Raw genomic sequence first — 19,896 nt, 5'->3', positions numbered from 1 at the left:
TTTTTTGCAGGATATCTCGCTTACTTTGAATGTAATCGAAATTTAATGTTGCTCATTCTGAAGGTCTTTTCAATCACTACAAAAGGTATTGGTAGCATTATACAACTAAAATCGACCGTTTCTCTTTTATTTCAAGTTAAATACACCGATTTCAGCATACACCAAAAGAACAAACTCTTCTCATCTACCATATCTCTTTTTGTATTATAACTAGAAGATATATGAAGGAACGAATCTATACATTTTTCTACGTTTTTTATAAGCTACAAAAATATTTTGTATATTTTTTCGTTAGATGCATAGATTTTAAGATATTAGCAAAAAACCGTCCGAAAAGATGTCATTTTTCAATGAAAACGGCCAATTTTCAACCACGAATAACTCAAAAATTATTGAGTTTAAAAAAAATATTGAACAGTTTTTGCTTAGAATTAGGTTCTCTAGCCACTTCCGTGGTTATTTAAACCAAAAAATTTTACACCACCGAGAAGGGGTGAGAACCACCCCCAAGATAAAAGCGCACATAGACATAGGGTAAAGTTTATTTCTTGAGCTATTCTCTACTAATCGTAAAAATATCAAGTAAATCAATGTAGTAGGATGGAGCTCGGAGCCAAATAACCTCATTGACTGCCCTGTAGTGCTTTTGTTCAATTATAGTCCAGAAGACATACATACGTATGAACGAACGAACATACGTCTGTTGTGGATTATCTCGACAACGAATATTTTACTGTACAAATTATGAAGAACGAAAGTAAATTGCAAAATACATTGTTGTTTATTGGAACAATTATTAGAGCCATTTTCTCTCGCACTTCTTATGTTGCACACTAAATCCCCTGTTTTGTACATAATGTGTTTGAAACTAAACACATTTGAACTGCAAATATTTAAATTTATATTTTTTAAATTCTCGGGAGGGGACATGGCCCCTCCCTGGATTACCCTTGTTATTTAGGTATATAAATATACCGATAATATTAATTGTATTATAGTGTATATTTTATGTATGGTAGTATTTAGTGTTATAAATTAATACTCCAAATGTGGTTATTTAAATTCAAATAAAAAACGACTTATTTTGAAATTTTCACACTCTCTGAATAAAAGGTTTTAAAATATTTTTTTATTTATTTAGTCTCGTATCGCGTCTCGACAACGTAGGTCATTGCCACAGGTACAATAATTCAACGTTTTTAAACATTACAGTAATTAACAGATTAAAGTATTTCACAGAAATAATGTATTGGTGTACGTTTTCTATGTTTTGTGACAATCTTCCTTCATCCAATATATTATATTATCTAGTCGGCTTCTGCATAGCATTTTTGTACTGTGGTATTCTAAACTTTCTATATTATATCGAACCGCTTCAATTTTCTCTCCATTCTCTAAGGCTGAGACCTCCTGTTTTTGTTGGGTCCATGAAGGTAGTATTACTTTGGATTTTATCAAGTAATCGTCGCTTCCAGCTTCTGCTCCTCTATATGCTCTAACATCAAGGATTCTCAGTTTCGTTTTTTGGGCCACAATTAGATAATCAATAATCGATTTCAAATTGCGTGTTGTTTGAACCCACGTGTAAGTATGTATATTTTTGTGTTTGAAGAATCCATTCATGACTTTTAGTTCATTTCGCGTACAAAGTTCTATTAACCGCTCGCCATTATTATTTAGGGTTTCTTCTCTATACCTTCCAATGACATTATTTCTTATTTTTTTGCCCACTCGTGCATTCATATCGCCTAAAACTAAGAGTTCCCTTACCAATCTGTATTATGGTGTCTTCTAAAGTTGCGATATACTGTTCTTTCTCTTCCACTTTTGCATCCGCAGTCGGTCCGTATACCCCCACAATTGATTAACGACGTCCTTTTATGGTAAAATTCGCTGTTATTATTCTGTCGTTTATTGCTTGCCAATTTGTTATAGCATTTGTATACTTCTTATGAATGAGTATGGATACTCCTCTTTTGGCACGTTCATCCTTTCCAACTCCACTATATACGTGTACATATTCTCCAATATCGTCTACTCCTTGTCCTTTTTTCTTGGTCTCAGTTATCACTAGAATGTCCATGTTCATTTTTATACTTTCTTGCTGAATTTCTGCAGTATTTCCTTTAATACCCTGTATATTCCACGTTCCAACATTCAATAACCGTTTTCGTTGCCAGTTTGGTTTTTCAAAATGTCTGTCCTTTTTCCGCGGCTTTACTTTCAGGTTTTTTCCAATATACTTTTTTCCGAGGAATGAGGAGCAAGCCCATTGCCTCAACCCCAAGCTTGGAGGACCAGAGTTTTAAATTTAGAGTGACCGTCTCTTAGGTAATTGCCTTCACCCTGGCTAAGGAGTTCCACCTACCCCATTTAATTTTATACCAACCCTAAAATCGGGGGTCGCCACTTCCGCCATACACACCGTACCGAAGATGTTATTCTCCGCCGTGGATACCGTTGTGGTCTTCATCCGTGACCCTGGACAAGGAACCCTAAGCAGGTACTAGTTTCCCGGATCAGGAAACTCCTGGAATCTGCGGAGGGCAGGGATTGATTCACTTTCCCTGGTAGGACTGTCGAAAGGAGTTCCTATCCGCTACCCTATTTTTGTAATTAACTATTTTTAATGGAAAATAAGCCACAATTTTACTAACAAACTGATTTTATTAACGTTTCGACGTCCAAAACGCAAGATTTTTCGCTCAAAACGTTTGAGCAGTTCTTGGTCATTCTGTGTAAGTGACCAAGTTTCAGAACTATATGTTAGCACTGGTCTTATTAGTGTTTTGTAGACGGTCAATTTAATTTTTCTAGGTATTTTTGAGCCCATCTGTCTTCTTAATAAACCATAGTAACACTTATTGACGAGCACTATTCCGAGCATTATCGGATTAACTATGCTGTTATATACTCTGAGTTTAGGTTGGTTATCTATTTCTGATGTCCCAAAAATTGTATTATTTAATGAGTAACACACGTAAGACGTAAGTAGCTTTCTCCAGTTTGTTACTTATTGTCATGCCATGTCCCTTTTCTCATCATCTGTTATTATATTTCCCAAATATTCAAAATTAGATACTTATTCTATTTCTTGTTCCTTTACAGTTATATTGGCATTCCTTTCTTTTTTCTCATCTTCATTTATTATCATAAGTTTTGTTTTATGGAGATTCATTTCCGCTTTTAAATTCTGTATCTCTTTTTGCCAAATGTCTATTAGTTTTTGGATTTTCTTAACTGTGTCTGTGATTATAACTATATCATCAGCGTATAGAAGGGAGTTGATGGTTATTGCATTTTTAAGTTTTTGTATCCTGCTATAATATAGCAGGATTTAAAAAGAAACCTTCAATATATCATATTGAAGGTTTCTGGTTTGATCTTTTGTATTTTTTATTAAGGTATCCATGACTATTACAAATAAGACAGGACTTAGTTCTCCTTGTTTAATTCCCTTATCCAATTTAAACGTGCCTGATTTTCCCCATTTATTTGTACTTGCCCTTCCACTTCCATATTATATACATTTTATGACTTTTATCATCTTTTTTGGTATACATATTATAATTTTCCAATATTTTCCACATTATTTCTCTGTTTATCGTATCAAATGCCGCCTTCAAATCAACGAACATAAGAAATAGTTCATCACATTTACGGCAGTGTCTCTCAATTACATTACTTATAATATATACATTACTTATAAATAAAAGGGGTTATTGTTTGTGTGGTTGGTGTGGTCAGGTTTATTTATCTGGAGTGGCAACGTTGCACCACACTCATTACCAGATTGCAATTATACCGAGTGCCTCATGCTTACCGTGTCGGTCTAGACCAAAACAAAAAATGAAGGTTTCACCTGTTGTTTATACAGATTGTCTCAAGATCATCAAGATTGTCGAGACCAAGTTTTATAGCCAAAAATTTATGTTTCGGTTTCTAATGCATTTTAGTGCTTTTTGACATTTTTATGACGTGGTTCTTCTTCATTACTGATATGAAATTGCCAAATATTTTAAAAGAAAATGTTCGAATTAAACTTGCCTATGTCAGACATTCGCCATCAATTTTTATTAATAATAATATGTATATGATCACCACTGACACCACTATGTTACTACACTCTACGAACCCTTCACCACGAAAGAAGTCTTAAATATTATCAAGGAGCTTCATAACTGGAAATTTCCTGGACCGGACGGTGTCCGAAACTTCTGGCTTAAGTTTTGAAGCGTGCAAGAGTGCTATCAACCCTAATTAATCGTGTTATTTCTAACCCACAGGAAATACCATCATTCCTAAGTTAAGGAACCACTTATTTAATACTGAAGGATCAAAATAACACCCAAGATCCAGCCAAATACCACCCAATTACTTGTATTCTAACTTTGTATAAATTGATCACATCCTGTGTAGCCCGGCGCGGCGTATCTACCAAGCAACACTGTACTCTAAACAATATCATAGAGCCTCAACAGAAAGGATGCGCTAAGGGTTTTATAAGTTGCAAAGAACAACTTTCCTTAGACTTAGTTATTTCTAACCAGGCATATTAAAAAAGGCCATCTGATTGGTGTACCTCAATTTATATCCCACTACACAAAAAAGGAACTACTACCAGATGTGAAAACTACCGCCCACTGTCACTAATAACACATGCTAGTAAAATATTGTTGCATATTATCAAAAACAGATTAAAAACCTATCTACATTACCATATACCTCAGGAACAAGCAGGGTTTGTAAAGGGTAAAGGTACAAGGGAACAAATCCTGAACCTGAGACAACTCATTGAAAAGTCTAGAGAATTTCAAGTACCTATGATTATATGCTTCGTTGACTACCAAAAAGCATTTGATTGTGTAAGCTGGATAAATCTGTGGTCAATTTCAATAGAAATGGGCGCACCAATGTACCTGGTGACACTTATTAAAAATCTGTACCAGTCTAATATAGCGACAGTACGACTAGATCAGAAGTTCTCAAACCAATTCAAGACCGAGAGAGGTGTTAGACAAGGATGCGTGTCGTCACCTGACTTATTTAACATTTATGGTGAACATGTCATGAGGATGGTTTTAGAAGGATGGACCGGTGGAGTAACAGTAGCTGGTAGGAAAATCTCCAATTTAAGATTTGCTGATGACACTACACTTATAGCAGCAAATGAGCAAGAAATGGTTGATCTTCTGCGAAGAGTTGAGTACGAAAACAATAAAGTTGGTCTGAAAATCAATAAAGCTAAGACAAAAATAATGGTGGTCGACAGATTCGACACTATTCAACTGACTAACATGTTACAGGAATACCAAATAGTAAACACCTTTGTCTATCCCGTATAGTAGTTTAGTATAACTAACAATGGTAACTGTGAAGCAGAAGTTTGGAGACGTATTGGTATGGCAAAAAATGCGATAAGTCGCCTAACTAAAGTTTGGAAAGACAGATATATCTCTCAAAATACCAAGATGAGACTGGTGAATGCCCTTGTATTCTTAATATTTCTTTAGGAGCAGAGACTTGGACTCTTCGCACATCCGAGTGCCAAAAAATTGATGCCTTTGAGATGTGGTGCTGGAGAAGCACCACATCCAACTTTTGTCTTATGAGCTATCCAAGGTGCTACGCATACCTTGGATAGCTCATACGACAAACGTTTCCATTCTAAACCAACTCAATATTAAAAAAAGGCTGTCCACAAAATGTCTGCAACGAATTCTGCAATTCTTTGGTCACGTGGTTCGCAGAGGTGACGACAGTTTGAAGAGATTAATTGTTTCTGGAAACGTTCCGGGGAGAAGATCAAGAGGACGATCACCAACTAGATGGTCCGACCAAATAAAGCATTCAGCTGAAAACTCATTCTGCGAAGGTCTTAGAGCAGCTGAAGATAGAGACCAATGAAAAAAAAATGTTAGGAATATTGGAAGAAATCACGATCCTCAGTAATGGGGAAACGACAAGAGAGAGATAGATATTAAAAAAAAGAAATCTTTCTACTGCCTTCACTGATTACAAGAAGGCCTTCGATTCAGTGCCACATGAATGGCTTATAGATACATTGAGAATATATAAAGTCGACGATAATATAGTGAGCTCTTTAAAGCATATAATGACGAATTGGAAGACTAAAATTCACCTTCAAATACCTGGTGAAAATAACATCGAATCTGAAAATATCGCAATCAGCCGGAGCCTGTTTCAAAGAGATTCGTGATTCGTACTGTGGTTCTGTCTAGCTACGAACCCAATATCTCAGCTATTGAACTTCACTGACTCAGGTTTTAGCATAAAAAATAATAACAATGTGGTGGCGAAGCTGTATATGGATGATTTGAAATTAATAGCTTCAGTCAGAGGAAAGATGCAGCCCGGGGGATTCTTTATAGAAAATAGCCAGAAAATGAAATGGCTAGAGGATATAAAAGGGCAGGGATAACTATAACAATAAGAGGTTAAAAGAAGCATATACATCTGTAACAAAATATAGATGAAGAAGGGTAAAATGTAAATGAGGAAAATTATCATGACATTCTTAGCCAGCGTCCTGGTTTTATTTTTATTAATACTGAATATTTATTTATTTTTTTAATTTTAAAATTGTTTCAATTTAAAGAAAAAATGTCCATAGATATTTTAATCTCATTCATACATACATCATACATACTTGCAATTATAACACTAACGCCAGTGTTTATTTTTTAAACAATGCTAACGCCTAGTGATCTATTAATAGGATGGGTCAAAATTCAAAAATACAAAAATATATCAAACAATTTTATGAATATTTCCATATTAAGATCAATATTACTCATATTATGTTCAAAATTCTAAAATTTTAAAATAAAAAATAATTGGGGCGTTAATAAGTTAAGTGGGAACAAAACGAAAATGATTAAGTTGAAACTTTTTTGCTTACTTAAAAATCCTGGTCTGAAGTTGATTAATAGCAAGCTGAAAATTTGTTAATAGCTTAAGGGTGTCTAGTCGGATAAACTTTGATATATGGGAACACTGGAACAGGGGCAGTTTTAATTGTGGAACAGGTTAAAAATTTGGAACGATCAGACCACGAAAACGGCACATTTATTTTGTCCGACAGAATAGACTTAAACTCTCCGAACAGAGATTAAACTCTCATGTAAAAATCAGACTGCCATTTATCACCTGTCATAATTCCTGTCTTTTGACATATTCTACATGTTCCACTCATTAAAACGCCCATTTGGTGATAAATAGCAGTCAGATTTTTGCATGAGACTTTAATCTCTGTTCGGAGAGTTTAAGTCTGTTCTGTCGGACAAAATACATGTGCCATTTTCGTGGTCTGACCGTTCCAAATTTTTAACCTGTTCCACAATTAAAACTTCCCCTATTCCAGTGTTCCCATATATCAAAGTTTGTCCGACTAGACACCCTTAAGCTATTAACAAATTTTCAGCTTGCTATTAATCAACTTTTTTTTCATACGCGGGATCCAGACCTATATTTGAGGTCATGTAAATAAAAATAACTAATTACAGCAACATTCTGATAACAAATCCCATGGGCTGTTTTCACTTCGTTGCTACGTATGACTGTCAATTTTGACGTTTGACATAAATTAATATAAATTCGACATGTCACGATTTGGTTGCGATAATGATGAGAAGATAAACGAAATTATCGAGTCAAATACACCCAGAAAGACTGTGTACAGTAAGAAATTTGTTTGGAAAGCTTTTATGGACTTTTGCAGTAACTATTAGAAATTATGAATTAGATGGAGGCCGAACGGTAGAATAATTGGCCGTGAATATGAGAAGAAAAGATGGTACGCAGTTTAAACAAGGATCACAACCTAATTATTAACAGCATGCGTGAAAATACATCGTCGTCAGTTATTGAAACTAACACCTCTGGGTCTTCGTTTAATTTTTCGAATTGTTCATTTACTAATTGTAATTTAAAGGTAATTTTTGCTTTTAACCCGGGAGCAGTCGCGCTCACTTCCGTAACGTAAGTAGTAGTCCAGGAACCAAAGCTTTTCACCTCGCAATTTTTACAGAATGGATCAATTTGCTTGAAAATTTGAGAATACGTAGTGAATAGTTCATGGATCAAAATCTATATGATGCCGACAGGCGCTTTTACCATGGGGGTGGTTGCCACCCCATCTCGGGGGTGGACATTTTTTATTATATTTTGACTGCTAAAGTAAATAAAAACATTCATTCTAAGTAAAAAATGTTTTATACATTTTTTTGATAAAATTAATAGTTTTTGATTTATTCGCTATCGAAAGTGTTAGTTTTGTATAGAAAAAATCAATGTTTTTCGATGTGTACTCATTTACGATTCACTCAATTTTTGCCGTAGAACAAATTTTATCAAACCAAGTTCTTGGGAATTAAATTACCTACAATTTCATTTTTAAACATTTTTTCGTATCTCTGATGCTAATCTTTCTATTCTGAAGAAAATGGCATTTTCTTACCAAATTGCAAACATTCGTTATTCGCTTTAAACTTCAGTTTTTTAAAAACTAATTATCCTAAGTAAATCAAACTTCTAGAATCTATTAATAATACATAAATAAAGCAGAATAAATAAGGCCAATGACTAAAAACACCGCTAACTTACACTATTATGCTTCCAATTGGATTTCTCCTTTTTTTTTTCAAAAAAATATATTGATTTTTTAACCGTAGCTTTTTTATTTTTTATCTTAGAAAGTTAGTTAAACAAGAATTTTGTAGGTTATTACAAGATCTGTAAGGCTATTAATATTGAATCCTTTTAAAATTCTCAGTCATAAAAGAGGTGACATTGAAAGGGTTGGTAAAGGTGGTTTTTGCATGATATTACAAGTTTTAATTGTCAATAACCCACTCAATTTTTACTGCAAAAAAAATTTTTGCAAACCAATTTCTTGGGAATTGAATAAGCTACAATTTCATATTTCAATATTTTTTCGTATCTCTGATGCTAATCTTCCTATTCTGAAGAAAAAGGCATTTTTTACCAAACTATAAAAACTAGTTATTCGCTTTTAACTCCATTTTTTTAAAAACTAATCATTCGAAGCCTATCAAACTTCTAGATTTTATTAACAATAAATAAATCAAGAAAACCAAATCAGGTCAATGACAAATTTTAATTAGGGTGGTGATTAGGGGGTTGTTTACCATAACTTTTTTGCTGAAAAAAATAGGGACTGACATCCTTTTCATAATAAGTCACTTAATTCTTTTAGCTAGAGATTTTTTTTATTTCTGGAGATACATATTTTTAAATACTTTAATTTTGTTTTAACAAGTTATCCTCGAAAAATGCATAGATTGTCCGTCCTTTGACCTTGAAACTACAATATTTAGCATTTGACGAAGAAGAGCCAACATATAATAAAGTATAGCTCAATTACTATAGGTTTAAAGAAAATAAAAAAAAGGTTTTGCTTATTTTTTCAAAAGGTACATTTTTGTTAAGTAAAGTTGTTTTGATAAAATGAAAACTTTTTGAGTTATTAGTAGAAAACTGATTAAAAACATTGTTTTTTTCGATATAAAACTAACACTTTCGATAGCGAATAAATCGAAAACTATTAATATTATCAAAAAAATGTATAGAACGTTTTTTGCTTATAATGAATGTTTTTACCAACTCTTGCGGTCAAAATATAATAAAAATTTCCACCCCCGAGATGGGGTGGCAACCACCCCCATGGTAAAAGCGTCTTTCGGCATCATATAGATTTTGATCCTTGGACTATCCACTACTTATTCTCAAATTTTCAAGCAAATCGGTCCATTCTGTAAAAATTGCGAGGTTTTGTCCTATTTTAAGCTTCATTACTTGGACTATAGTCGCGCGTAAAGAACAAAATCTCACAATATAGATTTAAATACGAATTTAAATCAAATTTCTACTTTATATTTTTATTTACTTTTTATGGTAAAAATATCTATTTCTAAAAATTTTAAAGCTAATTAGTTCTCACCAAAGCCATAAATTCCACAAAAAAAAATAAAACAATAAACAATTTAAAAGAAATTCTACGCATTACTACAAGCTTTCTCAAGGCACTTACGAGTGGAGAGCAATGTTGAAAAATTTTCCATCAAGTTATTATGAAAAAGGATAAAATATGAGATTTTTTCTTACAGCGTGACTACTCCCGGGTTAAATAAATAAGTCTGTGTTGTATTTATCTAAAAAAAAACCAAAAAAAATCTTCTGAATAACCCTCGAACATTGATAAATCCTCAACAATTTTCTTAAGCTTGTTGCTTATTGGAAACAGACCTCCGCCTAGGCGTCGGTCTGTTTCCAAGCAACAAGCTTTTGAAATTTGTTATTAATTTTTTTCGCACAATTATCAATGTCCTCGGGTTATTACTACTGAATATAAATGCTAAAACAACAAATAAAAAAATTTAGGAGTAAAAGGAAAATTGGCGAATTAAGGAAAAATTTTATATTAATCTTGTTTAAGAAACAATATCATTAACACAAAACACTATAGGTAACAATATTTTTCGAGAATTAAATATTCACTAAATAATAGCAGGGGAGGAAAGTATGCTAAATTTATCTATGGGGACCAATTGGGTTGTGGAGATTAGGTCCTAAAACCAAAAAAGAGTTAAGTTAAGTTTTTCATAAATTGGGGGACTTTCCATTTTTTAATTTAATATTCCATTTCCAACAATCGTTTTTTCCGATTATCCATAATTCGAAAAAATGTCTCGAATAAGATTTGCTTATTTTTACGTTAGGAATCCAAACCTGCAATAAAAATTGGGGGCTCCTATTTAAGATTTTAAAGTAACCCCCCATCCCACTTCCGTGAGGGGTCGTGTTTGTTGACAATCGATAGATTTTTCAAAAATATTAAATACGAGCATTTTGCAATTTTTCGATCTGATGTTCATTTCACGAAATATCGCGGACTTCGTATTTAAAATTTTAAATTTACTGCCCACCCCTCTCCGTGGGGGTCGTACTTAGTATTATTCAATAGATTTTTGAAAAATATTGAACGCGCATTTTTTAGTTTTTCGATCTGACGTTTATTTCTCAAAATATTCGCTTTTTTTGTGAAACTTTGTGACTCGCCAATTTCCTTACGCCCCTTAACGAACTCCGCTGTATTAAAAGCCAATATATGGTAGAGGTACATTTACAGGGTACAAGGTTTCTCCCCATGTAATAATCTGACGCGCTCGAGTAACTGCAAAAATCCCCGCTTGGGCTCTTCTACCATAACAAAAAAAAAATAAATTAAATAAATTAGAGCAGGAAATATTCTTATCTTTCGACAGGATTAAGTTTACTCTATTTGAAAATTGAAAACAAAGGAAGAATAATTAGAAAATTGCTAACCAATTGTATAAACGATATTATACGTACAAAATATTTGCCAGAATTAGGTAGTCGTTTGAAATGAAAATTGGGACCATTCCATAGAAATCAAATGTAGGATAGGGAAAGCAAGATCTGCATTTCAAAAAAATGGCTACGTTATTCAAATGTCGATTTGTCGATACCCATAAAAATAAGGCCACTGCGATGTTATATCTTTCCTATACTGTTGTACGGAGTTGAGTCGTGGACTCTCACAGACGCCACCTGCAAGAAAATTGAGGCTTTTGAAATGTGGCTTTACCGTCAAATCCTGAAGATATCTTAGCGAAAGATATTTTGGCTAAAAGGAAAAGAGCTGTTAATCACAATAAAAACAGCCAAAATCGAATATCTCGGTCACATCATGAGGAAAAGTCAAAGATATGAACTGCTGCAACTAATGTTGGAAGGAAAAGTGGAAGGAAAGCGAGGAACAGGAACAACGTGGTTCAACGCAACAACCACAAATCTTTTTAGAGCAGCAGTATGCAAAGTACAGATTGTTATGATGATCGCCAACATCCCAAACGGATAGGCACTACAAGAAGAAGAAGAAGGTAAGCAGTCGTTTTCAATACACGTTTTTCATCCCCACAATATTATATTAGGAAAAAATATTAAGTGTGAACAAAACAAATAACTACGATGTTAAGTCGAAATAAAAAGATAAAACATCAAATAAAATATTAGAAATAATAATTTATAATAAAAAATAAGAGCGTATGCTTAAAATTTCGGGCCGATCCTTTTTAAATGCATTTATTTTTTTCTAAACCGGAGAAAACTAATAGGTAAGTATTTTTGATTGAAAAATTTAAACGCATAATGAAAGATTACATTATTACCGAGGTCCCAAAGTCCCTGAAAACTTCCATAATGTTTATTCTAATAAGTTACAGGGGTAAAAAAAGAGAAAATTGAGTGTTATTTTTAATTTCAAATATCTCATTCAAAAGAAACTTTTTGTTTATTTTAAGCGACTTTCGGCCTTCGGAAATAATGTAATCTCCCACCAAAGCCATAAAATCCACAAAAAGAAATAAATGTTTTTTAATAAAAAAAAAATACGTACACATTACTACAATCTTCCTCGAGGCACTAACGAGTGGAAAGTTATGTTGCAAAATTGCTCATTTTCATCAAGTTATCACGGACAACGATAAAATGTTAGATTTTTTCTAACGGCGCGACTGCTCCCGGGTTCATTGCAAGTTTTTTAATTGAAAAAACTCCTTATAAATTTAAAAATTTGGTTGACGGTTGAAAAGAAAATGAAGGTGAAATTGAAAAAACACATATAATAACACGACATAACGACTTCACAAAAACACATTAAAACTTTTATATTATTATTATCCTATGGTATACGCATCTAATATTTTCGAGATTTAGTCGTTCTGAATACAAAAAAAACAAAGCACATTTTTCATCCCCACAAGTTTATTGTTCTGAAGCTATTTTCTTGTGGCATCTCTATGCAATTTACCATTTTAGTTGGGAATGAGCCACAATTTTACTTTGAAATTAAATTAATTTTACGTTTAGATTTACACTTCGGAAATCGTTATCAAAATATAAAACATAAATAAATTTAACAAATCTTGTTTTTGTGGCTTGGTAAAAAATTCTTAATAATCTTTAAGTTTATCTGACCCATTCATTTCTACTATACTATTTCTTGTGAATGATATATCATCCTGTTCTAAGTTATTCCATTCCATTCGATCCAATCTTATATTATACAGGGTGTCCCGAAAAGATTGGTCATAAATTATACCACAGATTCTGGGGTCAAAAATAGGTTGATTGAACCTCACTTACCTATATACAATAGTGCACACAAAAAAAGTTACAGCCCTTTGAAGTTACAAAATGAAAATCGATTTTTTTTCATATATCGAAAACTCTTAAAGATTTTTTATTGAAAATGAACATGTGGCATTCTTATGGCAGCAACATCTTAAAAAAAATGAAAGTGAAATTTGTGCACCCCATAAAAATTTTATGGGGGTTTTGTTCCATTAAACCCGCCCAAACTTTTGTGTACGTTCGAATTAAATTAATATTGTATTACCGTTGACTGATAAATATACTGTATCCGTATTTATCAATCAACGGTATTACCGTTAGTTAAAAACAACGTTCTTAAAACTTTTTTGCCTCTTAGTACTTTTTCGACAAGCTAGTGTTTATCGAGATATTTTAAGTATTTGTCGAATTCATATTTGTATATGCTTAAGTACGATTATAGAGACCTGTTAATAATCTGAAAATTTATTTATAATTTACATTTTTATGTACATTTTGAAAAAGAAGCCACATCTCGATAAAAGGTGACATCAAAAAAAGACTAAGAGACAAAAACGTTTTAAAAACACTGTGTTTAACTAATGGTACCACAATAATAGTTTAATTGGAACATACACAAACATTTGGGGGGTTTAAAGGAGCAAAACCCACAGAAAATTTTTATGTAAATATATTAAAAAAGAAGCCGCATCTCGATAAAAACTGGCTTATCTAAAAAATACTAGGAGACAAAAAAGTTTTAAAAACGTTGTGTTTAACTGATGGTACCACAATAATGAATTAATTGGGACGTACACAAAAGTTTGGGGGGTTTAAGGGAACAAAACCCCCATAAAATTTTTATGGGGTGGACAAACTTCACTATTATTTTGTTTTAAGATTTTTCTGACATAAAAATCATACATGTCCGTTTTCAATAGAAAATCTCTAATAGTTTTCGATATATTGAAAAAAATCGATTTTCATTTTGTAATTTTAAAGGGCTGTAAGTTTTTTTATGAGCACATTTGTAGTAAGGTAAGTTAGGTTCAATCGAACTATTTTGACCCCAGAATGTTCGGTATAATTTATGAACATTTTTTTCGGGACACCCTGTATAAACGACAAAAATTTATTTATAAACGACAAAGGATAATAATTTTCCTTGGCAGAATGCAATAGGATGTGGTTAGGTACCCATATTAAAAGAAAATATCAATAGAAAGAAAATACTACTATTACTAAGTCAAAAACCTAATCATTTATATTTTAAAAGAACATACCTACAGATAAAATCATTGTTGGTGTTAATTTTGGGAGTAAATTAAATGTAAGACCAAGTATTTATAATGTCGGGATTGCACCATGAGTTTTTTTCCTGATATTTTCCTCGTGATTTACTATAGGATCAGCAACACGAGAATTTGACTGTCATAATTGCACGTGGTTGTCTTTTTAAAGACAAATCATATGCTATGATTTTTCTGACGGATATTTTTAAGTTAAAGCTTATTTCATTTAATTCAATTTTTCTTTTTGCTGATGATACCAGTGTCACTTGGAGCAACTCAAATATCGTAACTCAACATGCTACTATAACTTCTGATCTGCTCACAATAAAATCCTGATCCGATTCTAATTTATTCTCTTTTACCGTAGAAAAAAGGGTAGCATTATCCTATAAAGGAGCTCTTCAACCCTTACCTCTTCATAACAGCCAGATCAGTATCGTTAATTCTGTAAAGTTTCTTGGTATTTTTTTAGGTAGCAACCTTAAATGGTCCCTTCATATCGATGTGTTAAGCAAGAAACTATCCTCAGCTTGCTATGCAATAAGATCTGTTTCGAAAGAAATGAATTTAGCATCTTCCAAAATAACATATTCTTCTTTGTTCGAGTCGCATCTTCGATATGATCTTCCTTTTTGGGGTTCTGGTACAGCCTTTAATTTAAATTACAAAAAAGAGCAATAAGATATCTGTTTGGCCTCAATAGAACAATACATTGCAGAAGCTACTTCAAAGATCACAGGGTTCTAACACTACCTTCTTTATATATTTTAGAAACTGTTTGCTTAATTTGTAAACATCTACATGTCTTTCCAACAAGACCTAGTCATGACTTTCTACCAGAAATTCTACCTTTGACATCTATTTACCGATCCCGTCCAGGGAGTTAGTAAATACATCTATATTATAAAAATCCACAAGGAGAAAGTTTTCCTGTAGTTGGCTGTATACCATGTGATACAAAAAACAGTAAATCCTGTATAAAAGGTATATTTAAAAAACCCTCAAAAGGGCCACATCAAATTCACATAACTAGTTTTCGACTGGTTTACCAGTCATCATCAGTGCTTACCTAAAATGAATATAACCTGATAAGAAAGACAAAGAGTACCTCGACATCGTAAGGTACAAGAGGACGGCTTAAGTAAGTAAGTAAGAAAGGCAAAGATGTTGAAATTTTGACTAGGGTTAAAAAAATATTAGGTTATACTCACGTGCAATGTACATGCTAACCACCAAGATAGTATTATATCAAACTCTCTTGGTGGTTAGCATGTACATTGCACGTGAGTATAACCTAATATTTTTTTAACCCTAGTCAAAATTTCAACATCTTTGCCTTTTTTATCAGGTTATATTCATTTTAGGTAAGCACTGATGATGACTGGTAAACCAGTCGAAAACTAGTTATGTGAATTTGATGTGGCACTTTTGAGGGTTTTTTAAATAGACCTTTTATACAGGATTTACTGTTTTTTTATCTATATTATATTCTGCAAAAAAAACTATACAACCATCCCCCTCTACAACTTAAATCTGAAACATCTTTCCCCAAGTTCCGTAAAATGAGAAAAGCCTATCTATCTGAAAGACCATATTATTCAATAGCAGAGTTTCTTAACCAGTAACTAAGAAATTATAGTATTCTTATATATATGTAAGTAGAATTTTAATCATTTTAATTTTCTAATTTTAATATTTGAAGAGTACAGGGGAAAACAAGGAATGTCACTTTTTCATGAATTTTGGCTTTTCTCGCCATGTGGTAGCAAAAACTGAGGACTATCGACTAGGACTAGACTATCGATTCAGAACAATAACCAGAAAGATCAGTCTTCTATATTGTCCGCAAGCCACTGGACAAAAATAAGGAATGTTAGCTGTTTTTTGGTGAATTATTAAATTAATTACTTAATATAGATTAATATTATATTAAGATTATAGACCAATAATTGCTAGAATTCTGCTAAGAATCTCCTAAGTTGTTTTTAGATATCATAAGAATTAAACCTTTATTGGTGTTTATCTCAATATGTATAAAATATGACATTCCTTGTTTTCCCCTGTTCCATTTGAGTGTCATATGCAGCAGCTTAACTTAACTTATTAAATTTCTTAAGGTAGATTATGCAATTTGCAATTTTTTTAAATTTCGCAATAGATTGTTACTGTTTTTGTTTCACTTCATTATATTTCATTTATATTGACGATTTATATAATTTTAGTAAATTATTATGTATTTGTTATTGTTTTTATTTGTAAGCTTTGTCTATAAAATTGTTAAATTTTTCATGACAATAATAGGTCTGGATCCCGCGTATGAAAAAAAAGTTGATTAATAGCAAGCTGAAAATTTGTTAATAGCTTACGGGTGTCTAGTCGGACAAACTTTGATATATGGGAACACTGGAACAGGGGAAGTTTTAATTGTGGAACAGGTTAAAAATTTGGAACGGTCAGACCACGAAAACGGCACATGTATTTTGTCCGACAGAACAGACTTAAACTCTCCGAACAGAGATTAAACTCTCATGCAAAAATCAGACTGCTATTTATTACCAAATGGGCGTTTTAATGGGTGGAACATGTAGAATATGTCAAATGACAGGAATTATGACAAGTAAAAAATGGCAGTCTGATTTTTGCATGAGAGTTTAATCTCTGTTCGGAGAGTTTAAGTTTGTTCTGTCGGACAAAATAAATGTGCCGTTTTCGTAGTCTGACCGTTCCAAATTTTTAACCTGTTCCACAACTAAAACTGTCGCTGTTACAGTGTTCCCATATATCAAAGTTTATCCGACTAGACACCCTTAAGCTAGTAACAAATTATCAGCTTGCTATTCATCAACTTTTTTTTCATACGCGGGATCCAGACCTATAAAGCATATTTCTATTTCTATAATGAACTTAACTTTCAATAAATTCGTCGCAGGAACGCAACTCATAAATATGGGCAATACCAGTTTAAAGTCATCTACTTTAAAATGTATAATATATGTCTGAATTGTCAATATGAATGAGTCAGATAAAATAAAATTATTAGAAGATTTTTTTACAAAGCAACAAAAACAAAATTTGTTTAATTTATTAGTGTTTTGTATTTTGATAACGATTTATGAAGTGGAAATCGAAATGTCAAATAAACTTAATTTCAAATTAAAATTGTGGCTTATTCCCAACTAAAATAGTAAATTAAAACTTTTTATATTTGCCCTATATTATACGTATGTAATATTTGCCAGAATTATTCGTTTTTAATACAAAAAAGCACATCTTAGTCTAAAATCCGATATAAGAACGACCTTCACCATCTGTTTAATGAATAAAAATTATATGTAATTTAGTATGTTAAAATTAAAAAAAAACAAAGGTGCCCGATATAATTTTGTCTAGGCTATAATTAATTAATAATATTTTTAAGAAATGACCTTTTTTTTATAAATTCTACTAAAATTTTTCGGCCCAAGCAGACATTATTTTAGATTTTTTGGATCATTCGAAACAAAAAGGTCTTGTGTAATGTTTCTCAAAGTTGGTCATTTTCGAGTTATAAACAATTTAAAACTAAAAAAAAAAAAACGAAAAATGACGATTTTCAAGGCGCAAAACATAAGTAAAAAATATCATTCTTGAAATAACGAGGTAGCTAAAAATTCAAGTCCAAACTTTTTCTATCACTTCTTGATAAGTATTTTGGGCTTGTTTCATTTTGAAACATTGTTTTTTATTTGTTAATGCAGCCCGATCGCCAGTCTTCCCATAAGGAACCTTCCTCATTAACAATGAAAAAAATATATTTTAGAATAAAAAATTGGGCGCCCCTTGTTTTTTATAATTTTTAGCATCCCAAATTACATATCAAATATTTTTTATCCATTAAAAAGATCGGTGAAGGTCGTTCTTATATCGAATCCTCTACTATCTTCATCCCCACAAAATTATATTTGAGTCAAAATTGCTAATAAATTACAACATTTTTATACAAGTCTGAAAAGAATCCATCGACTTACCGAACATTTCCCGGAACCTCCAGCGAGGTTCGAAGAATCTCCAGGATGTAGTAAAAATTATGCAGCAGGAAGGTCCGTCGCAAAAACAAGTGTTAAACGGACGGCACGTTGCGTTGTCGTCTTCGAGAAGCGCGAGTTAAACAACACCTGCGAGACCTAGGAGTCAGCAACACCTCGGTACAGGCCACCATACGACTGAAAGTGCGTCCGCGATGCTTTTAGTTTTGCCTGCTGTACTCAAAAAATGTAGAGGTTGGTAAGGGCTGTTATTTTGGAACGGAGTCTAGCAGGAAAAGGACTCTAATCTGGGGGAGTTTTCTGCAATAAGGATACTGTTTGTTACATGTATTTTATAAACACATAATTTTTTATTTGTTTTAAAATACAATCTGTTACATCATAGCAAGTAACACTAAGCATTTTTGATAAACGAACAATGTAAAGAGTTTTCAACTCCTAATGAGTTTATTACTAAAAGCTAAAAATAAGAACATACACTTATTTTCTGAATAGTAAGTCAATAGGAGTTCTAATGTTTAGTCTATTAATGTAGTTGTGTGGCGTTGCCCAATAAATTCACTGCTAACTCGTTGGGGTACTTTTGCAGTGGTTTAAATTATTTATTTATCACTGCATTTGATGATCATTTGCTTAACTGTCTCGATCTTCAAAGAGTGCCGGTTTAACCTAATTTCGGGCCCTGGGCACTTGATATTTAGGGGCCCTCTTAATTGATATTCGTTGTCAGTTTTTTTTAACAATAAAACACATGTATTAACTATAAATGTTTATTGTAAAATCTATACATATAATATTTTTTTAAAACAAACAAGAAGAATAAAAAACGTAAAAAATATTCCAAAAAATACATTTAAAAATATTAAAAAAACAGAAAGTTCCACAAAACAACACATGACAAACTAGTCCAGAAAGCCACTGCGCATCCGCTAGGAAAAATATTCTAATTCAGATTTTTTGCACAATCTTACTCAAAAAGGACTCCTTTTAACAAATTTGCATGTTGCCAGGACCAAAAGGTGGTCAAAAATTTTTTAAACGTTTTTTTTTTGTTTTTTTTTCCTAAAATTATTTTTTTTGCATGGAAAAAAGTTTTTTTAGGTTTTTTGGATCATTCCAAACAGAAAAGGTCTTTAGTAACTTTTCTCTAAAAATGATAGTTTTTGACATATAAGCGAATAAAACTTGACAAATTGCGAAATCGGCCATATTTAGTCCTCAAAAACTATGTGAAAACCTGAAAATTTGAATGTTACCAAGGTAGGTAGATATTCTTTAAACATCGATTGATGAAATCCCTAAGAGTTTTTTGCAATACAATATTCAAAACTTCTTTGTTTTTTAATTGCTAATCAAGCGTGCGCGACACTATTTTCCACCGACAGTATGGTGCAAATGAAAGG

General features: G+C 32.4%; 1 protein-coding gene across 1 annotated transcript in view; it reads right to left on the bottom strand.

Annotated features, from left to right (window-relative positions):
* LOC126890505 (follistatin) overlaps positions 1–18,654 on the bottom strand; it is a 513,129-nt gene extending 494,475 nt beyond the window's left edge. Inside the window, exon 1 of the mRNA XM_050659494.1 lies at positions 18,476–18,654. The gene's annotated coding sequence lies outside the window, so the exon portion shown is untranslated. The remainder of the gene's footprint in view (positions 1–18,475) is intronic.
* Between the last annotated feature and the right edge of the window lie 1,242 nt (positions 18,655–19,896).

The sequence above is a fragment of the Diabrotica virgifera genome, chromosome 8 (assembly GCF_917563875.1).
Source record: "Diabrotica virgifera virgifera chromosome 8, PGI_DIABVI_V3a".
Lineage (NCBI taxonomy): Eukaryota > Metazoa > Arthropoda > Insecta > Coleoptera > Chrysomelidae > Diabrotica > Diabrotica virgifera.
This window is presented reverse-complemented; position numbering and strand designations above follow the sequence as displayed.